The sequence below is a fragment of the Eufriesea mexicana genome, unplaced genomic scaffold (genome assembly GCF_001483705.2).
Source record: "Eufriesea mexicana isolate 0111107269 unplaced genomic scaffold, ASM148370v2 scaffold492, whole genome shotgun sequence".
Classification (NCBI taxonomy): Eukaryota; Metazoa; Arthropoda; class Insecta; order Hymenoptera; family Apidae; genus Eufriesea; species Eufriesea mexicana.
The window spans coordinates 230,767-239,949 of record NW_016908641.1 but is presented as its reverse complement, the minus strand read 5'-3'; the positions used below and the strand labels follow the sequence as shown (position 1 = coordinate 239,949).

The 9,183-nt window shown below is 33.2% G+C and overlaps 1 long non-coding RNA gene across 1 annotated transcript; it reads left to right on the top strand.

Annotated features, from left to right (window-relative positions):
* The first annotated feature begins 328 nt into the window (after positions 1 to 328).
* On the top strand, positions 329 to 1,495 carry LOC108545692 (uncharacterized). Its single transcript, XR_001890101.1, has 5 exons — positions 329 to 379; positions 629 to 945; positions 1,056 to 1,178; positions 1,234 to 1,334; positions 1,404 to 1,495. It is a non-coding gene; the product is annotated as an uncharacterized LOC108545692 (long non-coding RNA).
* Positions 1,496 to 9,183: the final 7,688 nt, after the last annotated feature.

Here is a 9,183-nt window from a genome sequence, read left to right as displayed (position 1 = left end):
GACAGTTTGTGGTGCGACGTTACCTCTGGTGGCTTAGTTGTTTGAAATGTGCATTATTGGTTTTGATTTTTCATTATCACTCGATAGAACGGGCTCTCTTCTAATAGAATCATTGTTCTTTTTTTCAATTTTCATCGTTTTTTTTTCCAAATACAGTACCGTATATGGAAGTGTGTGACGGTTCGTGCTGCGTCGTTATCTTTCGTGTCTCAGAGTCCTATACTTCGTCTTTTGATTAGGTTTCTTTGCTATCACTCAATAGAACAGATCGTTGCCTAATTATTTGCCCGATTTTTTCAGGAAATTAAAAGAAGATTACAGAAGAACGTGGGAAGCATCGTTATGTCCATGGCAGTGTGTCTGCATCTGGTCGAAGAATGTAAGTCTTTATTTTAACATAACCTTCTGTTGTAAATAAATAAGTAGTTTTATGTAAATAAGTGAGATATAAACCATTCTTTTTCTATCTTTTATAAGTTATATTTAAGTCTGGTTGTGTAAAGACAATATTTTGTTGAAATAGACATGCACGTGCAGTTGGAGAAAAATATTGTAGGAATTATTTTATATGGCAAGAAAGAATTGACACTGTAAATATGTAAATTATAATATGTCTTTTGGATTCTAGGTCGACTAGCCATATGACATGCAGGACATATATATTTGGTGGCGATAAAGGGACTGAGAGAGGAAGATGGGTTTGTCAGATGCAGAGATATGGAGATTACAGTCAGATTGAAAGGAATGTTGTGTTCCAAATCTGAGTAAATGTTGATATCAGTGATCAAAGTCAATGACCAACACTAATTTGTTAAGTTTTAGAAAGATGAAGTTGATGACTATAAAGAAAATGGAGAAGTTCAATTGAAAACATTAAGAAGTGGAAATGCATATTATGTGGATCAGAAAACATAAATAAGGACGCATATGGATCAACAAAGAAAGGTGTGTAATATGGATGACTGGGTCATGCAAATATAAGGATCATTTAAGAGATGAAAAACAAATGATTGGTAATAGTTATGCAAATTCAATATAGAATTTAAATGTTGCAGTAGGGCAAAAATCTGGAGAAATATCTACAGCAACTTGGAAACAATAAAAGCAGCAGTATTAATGGGTATGTGGTACATGGACTTGACTAGGCCAATGAAACCAGTGTCAAAAGCAGATAAAAGGTACGTCTTATCTGCTGATAATTATTCGAGAGTGTTTATTGTCTTGCTTGTACAGGAGAAGAGTCAGAAAGCTGAGAAAATAAAACGATTGGTGGAATTGAAAGAAAATCAGTCTGTCATGAAGTTAAAAAGTACTTATATGCTCAGGCAATGAAGGTGAGTTTGTGGGGCAATACTTCCAGGTTTGGTTACATCGAAAGGAAATAAAATATGATTTGATTTCAGCCAAGATTTCGCAGTGCAATGAAATTGCTGGGAGGAAGAACAAATCCACCATACAGATGACAAGGGCACTTATGATGGATTCAGACTTCAGACTTTGGGTAAGTAATCTAAAGAGGAATGTGTGTGAGTTCTGCATGTTCTTAGCAAAAGAATAAATCAACAGATTATGGACTGCCAACAGAATGTAAGTCACGTGTTTGAGTGCGGAAAACAAAATTTGAGAAGGAAATTGGAAGTGTCAATAGATGAAAGGATCAAGATGGATATCATATTTGAAAATTTACAGTGGTCTTCATGTCATAATCTCAAGGTTTGTATGAACATACAATGGAAGAACCAAGAATTATAGAAAAGTACAAACAAGATTGGTTAACTAACAATTTGTAGGTATGAAATCTGAGAGTTTCAATCAGAGGGGAGGAATTCATGTATCAACCTTACTTCAAGTCATGAAATATGGGTAAAATTCAGCAATGTCTATGAGAAGGATAAGAACAGCAAGAATATTCCGTTACAGGGGAATTTTTCATGTATAAATATAAATTTAAACGTGATATTGTAACCCACATTGCGTGTCAGACAGATAAGTTTTCAAATTACATGCATTAGGGAGTAAGATAGAAAAAACAATGCTTATTACTAAAATCTTACGTATGTTTCTAGATTGTGTATTTGCAAATGACACCTGAGAGTTAACACAGAAAGAAGGAAAGGAAATAGATAATCTCAAAACTGAACTGATTGCCAAGGAAGCAAGGGAAACGCAGATCAAAATGAATCTGTAGCCATCATAGTCCAGGAAACGTGGTGTTTCAAGTTCAACTCCGCTAAACATTTTGCAAGTACATATTGAACAAACAAATAAGGTAATAAAGAAATTAAATATTTCAGTTTTGAAAGATTAGGATAAAAATCAGATAAATTTCTAGGATTAGAAAGACAAGACGAAACTTAAGAAGTGCACTCTCTGTGTGTTACATGTAAGAAGTCTAATTATTTGGAAAAATCATTTAAATTGTTGTTTTATACACAAAGGAAAGAAAAGGAGATCAAGATAAAAAGAGGAAAGTGTGCTTCTTGACAGAGAGCAATGGAACAGAATAATGGGTTTTGGACTGGAGAACAATGATCCATATGGTTAATAAACTGGAATATTTTAAAAATAGGAAGAAATAAGAATGGAAATTGGAGTAGTGTAAAGAAATATTTCCATGGAAGCTAAAGCGAAAGTTAGAATAGAGCCAGATACTTGAATATTGTTTGTGTTCTACACTTGAGACAGAATTTATTGTCAGTAAATCTGATAACTGGAGATAGTGGTGAAGTAATGCTCAAGGAAAATGAAGTAATAGCTCTTAAGAATAAAGAAGAAATATTCGTAGGGAAGATGGATAATAATGGTCTTTATACTAGTAGAAAGGAACAAGAAGCTTGTAGAGAGGCACAGAAAATTGGGAAATCCATGTATAGGGAAGATGAAAGAGTTGTCCACGAAAGTATTGAAAATGAAATTAACGAAAAGAGTAGTAAAGACAGGAATTGGAGAATGCAGGATATTTTTGTGAAGCAAAGCAATCGAAGATTCCATTTGGAGAGACAAGAACAAGGTTCAAGAGCCAGTTGGAGACAAAACATTCTGATTCATGTGAGCTTGTAGAGCCAGAGACATGGAATAGAAATAGGTATGTGATGATAGCCTTAGATTTTATTAATTTTGAAAGGATTTATGTTATGGAATCAAATATTGAAGCATTACAGACATTGTTTGTGTTGCAGCAGCAGAAGAAAAGTGGAATAACACACAGACTTAGATGCTATAATGGAGGGATGTGTGTTTGTCAGTCTAGAATACAAAAATTGATGCAGACAGAAAGTAATTATACTGGATTATACGACACTGTAAACACCTCAACTGAATGGAAAGGATTAATCGAACATTATTGGATAACATACGAGCACTCTTGTACGACTGGAATGGAGAAGAAATTATGGATAAAAGCTGTGTATTTCGCAACTTATCTACAGAATAAAAGTTCTGCAACAGGAGTGAATACAACTGCACATAGAAAGTGAGTAGGAGAAAGATCTCACATATAAATTACACGTTTTTGGAGAAACTAATATTCTTCGATATCTGAGAGTAATAGAGCAATTTTGTTTACAGATTTGTTTCAAGGAAAATAAACTTTGCAAGAATTACCCAATGAATATTACTAATTAAGATTTGTATTAACAATGTAATTAAATAAATGATACAGCTTAATCTTTGTACCAAGAGTTTGATTCATTTTAATATTAGAATTATCAAAGTGGTCTCATGCATAAAATATTGCAAATTTATAGTTATCCTATCAAAAGTTACTATTGATTTCATTGAGATAGGAAGAAAATTATACATACTTATTTTTTTATGCAGTTAACACCTTTCGTAATTCTAGATAAATTAATTCCTTTTTAATTAATTAATTTGTAATAATTATCCAACATAGGGTGCGATGCAATTATAAAAATTCATGAATTAATTACGGAAACTCCGGATTTGTTAATTTTCCACTGCCGAATTAATATATTAGGATAATAATCGATTCAAATTCAAGCGCCTTCGATCAGCGCCATCTATGATTTGGGCTCAAAAATCAAGAAAGTGATAGGAATATAGAATAGGCGAGGAGGTCGTCGATTAGTGTGTCACGTGACAGACAAGGACAGAGTGGGGATAGAAAAGAATAGAAGAGCTCCGACAGAGAAAAGTTTATAAATTACTCAATTTTCGTAATTAATTTATGAACTTTTATAATTTCGTTGCAAAGTTGGAACTTCAGGCAATATTCTTATGTAATTTTCGTAAAGAATTTAACTCTAAATTGTTAGTTATTAATTTTTGTTTGATGGCGTCTATGATTTCGTAACGGCGATCATCACGATCTTTAGTGAAAATATTTAATACTAAACGAAACTAGAAGCAAAATGTGATCAAAAGTTATATGAGAAGATTCCTAGAAACATTGTTTTTCTAATGAGTGCATAAAGTTTCATAAATTAATTGTGTAAAGAATAGGAATTAATGAAAAACCAATGGCGTCTTCGACAACTATTCAAACACTCCGTAGAATAATAATTAATAATTAATTAATTAGGGACAAATTTATATCGAAAAATATATTGGAAAGTTCTTGAAAGATCTGCCTTTACGATGCAATTATAAAAGTTCATAAATTAATCGCAGGAATTGAGTAATTAATTAATTTTCTAATAAAAATTCGAACAACAACGGTCAGCACCACCTATGACATTTATCTGGAAGCTTGTGCTCCGTTAGTTCCAGTACAAAATTATAGGTGGCACTGACTGTTCCTTTTTGAATTTTTATTAGATAATTAATTAATTACTCAATTCCTGCGATTAATTTATGAACTTTTATAATTGCATCGTAAAGCCAGATCCTTCAAGAACTTTCCAATATATTTTTTGATATAAATTTGTCCCTAATTAATTAATTATTAATTATTATTCTACGGAGTGTTTGAATTGTTGTCGAAGACGCTATTGGTTTTTCGTTAATTACTATCCTCTACGCAATTAATTTATGAAACTTTATGGACTCGTTAGAAAGACAATGTTCTTGCGAATCTTCTCATATAACTTTCGATCACATTTTGATTCTAGTTTCGTTTAGTATTAAATTTTTCCACGGAAGATCGTAATGGTCGTCGTTAGGAAATTAAGGACGCCGTCAAACAAAAATTAATAACTTACAATTTAGAGTTAAATTCTTTACGAAATTATATAAGAATGTAGCCTGAAGTTCCAGCTTTGCAACGAAATTATAAAAGTTCATAAATTAATTACAAAAATTGAGTAATTAATTAATTTTTCACTGCCGGAGCCCTTCTGTCCTTTTCTATCCCCTCTCTGTCCTTGTCTGTCACGTGACCTGCTCACCGACGACCTCCTTGCCTCTTCTATATTCCTATCACTTTTCCGAGCATATGGTCCAAAATCACAGATGGCGCTGACCGCAGGCGGTAAAATTTGTAATCGAACTAGATACTAGAAATTAATTCGGATGTAGAAAATTAATAAATTTCCCAGTTTTTGTAATTAATTCATGAACATTTATAGCTGCGCAGCAAAATTGCAATTATAGCATCATTCTTATACAATGTTTCATTTAATAATTAATACTTACATGAGCGATAGGTTTTGTATTTTCTGTAGTAAATAAGATTACAATAAAAAAGTATTTTTCTTGCATAATATTCTTATTATTTTGTAATAAATATGTACTAACATAAGAAAGCGTAAAAAATAAATTTTTTTATTAAGAAATTTTATTTACAATTGTTTATTTATGTTTTCATAGACGAAAAATGAATACAAAATAAAAAATAGATTAAAAAACTACGGGGACAGGAATCGAACCACGGTCTTTCAGCATACAATTTTGAACTATCGTCGTTAGACCACGACTCTACTTGTAAACCGCTGGAAATAAATGTGTAATTCAGGTAGTAATGAAACTTTAATCGTAAATATTTCAAAAACTGTTGAGTAGTTGCCGCTATAATGATATATTTTCTTAAACTGCATGATGATTTCTACAAATCTGCAAAGTTTCAACTAAATCGGTGGCCCGAAGGACTTGCACTCTCCTTGTTAGCTATACGTAGGACCACATATGATACAAAAATATTGAAAATATTTAAAACAGCACTAAATACTTCTGGATATGAAGAATTTGGAAATTGAGTCATCAGCAACGCTTAATTAACCCTATTACACGTGGTTCGTCAAACCTCTTTGACAATACTTGTAGATTAAAAGATGATATCTTTTATGAATGTTTCGGTATAAAATTTAATAATAGTCAATCGCTTTTCATATTAAATATGAAATCGAGGTAAGATACTTATTAGAATTAAAAATCTCAATAAGTGGACTTTTGCTTATACAGTTTTCCTTCATATTAACGAATATTCAGTGAAAATTATTTTAACAACTAATAATAATGTTCATTAATTAATTGAGCACGAATTGTTGACTTTAACGAAGTAAACGGCAAGAATAGAAAATTCGTTACTTCTAGTAGATCATTGCTGATGTATTACAGCGAAATTTGCAAGACCCCGATACAATCACATTAATATATCTTTGCACGTAGCAAACGTAAATGTTACGCTCTGTTGCGGCTTACGATACCAATCACGTGGAATTTGCTAGAATTTATTTATCCTCCAAGGTTGTTCTTTTAACGCACTGAACATAAATTCCTTCTCGATACGATGATTTATTATACCTACCCTTTTCATTTATACTTCTCCTGTCCTGTACTCTTCTTTCTTATTTTTTCTTGAAAATAAATCTTTATTTGTTGTAATTTACTAGAAAGGATCGTCTATTCGAAGAAAATTAAAATCGCAAAAGTAAGAATAGTCAAATTAATAAATTGAAAACAAATAAAAATGTCGAGACATAAGTTTTAAAGAATTGAAATTCTTCACGTTTTTTCAGACGTTAATGGGAAAAATGCAAGTCGGATCTATCCATGATATCCCTCACCCATTGAATCCATGCGAATAATGCGCAAAGGACACCGTAATGTATTCACGTTCGATGTAAAACATGAATGAAACACGTTACATTCCTGGAAAACCGGTACGCGATATCATCTGAGGTAACAGAACTCAATTAATTTTACTATCGATATTTATGCAGCCATCGTTCGAAAACGTTATATGTTACATCTACAGAGAAAAAGAAGTTTTGTCCATCTTGAATATTTTTAACATATCATCCACCTCGCAAACGAAGGTTCGTATTTTCTACGAAGCTAAGACCGTCGCTGTCCTATACAGAATTATTGCGTTTATATTATGCATCGACGAGCTTACCACGGCAGGTGCTCACTATCTTCCCTTCGCATTTCCTGCTATACATACATACATATAGTTTACCTTTCTCACGTGGTACCTCTCGGTTTGCAGGATGTTGCCTCTCCTCTTTTTCTCTTAAAACATTCTACCAGCCAGATTTGCAAGATTCGCAAATTACAGAAAAGAGAAAAAAGCTTCGCTTCGCGACACTAAAAATAGGTGGAATTTAAGATTCTGCAGGAACAGGAAATGGAAATTCCACAATTTCCTCTCTATTGCAGCGCATACGAACTTAAACCGCGTTCGACATTCCATAGCCGATGGAAGGTAAAGATAAACGTATAAGTTTTACGTTATCTTTTCTCTATAAGAGAGAAACAATTTTATCAATTAATATCATTTCAGTCACCTCTGAATTAAGAAACACATTGAGAAGGTGTAAAAGTATGCCGTTTTCTCAAGCATTCACGCAAAGCGTTAAACAAAGCGTTAAACAAGAATAGACGAGATATCCCACGAACATTGCTCCGAACAATCCAAAATTATCATCATCGAGCGTTTGCAGATGTACAACACGGCCGTTGGAAACTCGGCTTTACGAAGACGTGCATCGCGCACGACAAACTTACAGATCGTCACCAAGAAAGTTTAACAGGTTGTCATTGTTGCGTGACCAACGCCAGACGCATTATTACCTATGCCACGCCACAGTCCACCGGATGCATACTGAATAAAGAACACAATAAATATATACACGTGCCGGCTTTATGCGTACGCAGCCCCGACAGGACATTCAAGGTACACGTTCGTTAGTCGGTGCGTGCACGTTTCGCGGCTCGTCATTCCCTTTCAGCATGAACGCGAACGTTAAACTCACGACTTCCACGAAACGACGCCGCCTTTCGTATGGAACGACGTCCTGTGTTTCGTTGATGTCTCCACGAAATGTTGAAGTTTGAATTTTGTTAAGCTATAATATAGTCAAAATCTGAGAAAAGATTCGGCCAACGATTTAAAGGACAATGAGATTTTTGCAAATTCCTCTTCCTGCCTAATAAATCTATTAAATACGAAAGATGGCAAAGTGAAAACTTGTTTAAGATCTACAGAAATCTTAGGTCTTAACATTTACTTTCGATAAATTGAAATCTAAATTAATTTGTAAATAATAATAGAAATATCTGACATGATAGGAATTAAAGGTTTCGAATGAAATATCGTCGACAATTCACTCACCAGCCATACATGATTCGTTGAAAGTAGATTTTCAGATACTCGTAATCCAAACGTAGCCACGTGTATCACACCATATTACCAATAAACTGTGTCAATTACAGATCTGAGAACACATCACGAACACTTACGAACACTAGCCATACGAAGGAAGATTTGTTGCTCTTAACGATAGTACTGATAGCTTCTTCTCTTCTTCTTCGTCATAGACACTGTTTTCAAAGTACAGAAATTTCACAAGTAATAATATTCTTCAAGCATTTAATCTTTGATCATTGCACCTTCGAATACACCATTTTCTTTTCTCTTTTTCTTCTGTGAATACGACGATAAAAAATTTGACAAAATCAAATATTTCCCCGGTTTATTACTGTCATACAAAAAAATCATGATTTTTTATTGAAAAAAAAAAAAGAAAAGAATGTAATAATAGGAACTCGAATATTTTCAAGATAGATTTGATTCATTTTAATTGGTGATGTGATAACGAAAAGATTTCGCTGTGTGTTTTATTACACGCGTAAAAAATGATCGTGGTAGAAAGATGAAGATCCACTAAAGTCAGTTTAAACGAAGTAATCGCAAAAGGAACGAATACGCGTTAGTTACTTTCTTATGCAGGCATCAATATCACTATCGGACACGTTTCGTTGCATGCATCAATGTCACTGTAC